The sequence below is a fragment of the Corvus brachyrhynchos genome, unplaced genomic scaffold (assembly GCF_000691975.1).
Source record: "Corvus brachyrhynchos isolate BGI_N302 unplaced genomic scaffold, ASM69197v1 scaffold80, whole genome shotgun sequence".
Lineage (NCBI taxonomy): Eukaryota > Metazoa > Chordata > Aves > Passeriformes > Corvidae > Corvus > Corvus brachyrhynchos.
In genome coordinates this window covers 4,985,306-4,985,883 of record NW_008236769.1, presented here as the reverse complement: position 1 = coordinate 4,985,883, position 578 = coordinate 4,985,306, and positions in this window count along the sequence as shown.

Here is a 578-nt window from a genome sequence, read left to right as displayed (position 1 = left end):
TTTTTGACTAAGGAAGTAGAATTGCCCACTTGGGAAAGTACAGTAAGGAACTAACTTCCCTCTTGCAGTGAACACTTAATGCTTCCTTAGATGATTTCACACAGCCTCAAACATCCATAATTTACATACTTGTCTTAGAAATTCATGTGACAGCTAATCCAAGCCTGTGGGCAAGGAAGAGAAGTAAAATAACCCACTGTGTGTTGATGAACTATGCTTTTATAAGTACTGCGAAGTTGATTCTGCCTTAGATAAAGTCAGAGTCAACGCCTGTCTTTTGCAAACAAATTAATTTCGAGCAAACAGACTGGGGTGGTTTGAATGAATCTTTTACTCACACGTTAGACAGAGCATTTATTTGTCGCTGCAATTATTTGAACAAGGACTCCGGGAAATTTACGAGTTATTTCCTGGGGTCACTTGTGTGCGTTCCCGCCGGTAACCTCCCGAAGCTTAACTCGGGGAGGTCATGGCAAAGTAAGGCACAGAGGGCGAACAGCATCCAGGCTCTCACCTTCCCGCCCCGAGCCCCGAAAAGCCCCGGTCTGGCTCTAGACCCGGCGGAACGGACGGAGCCC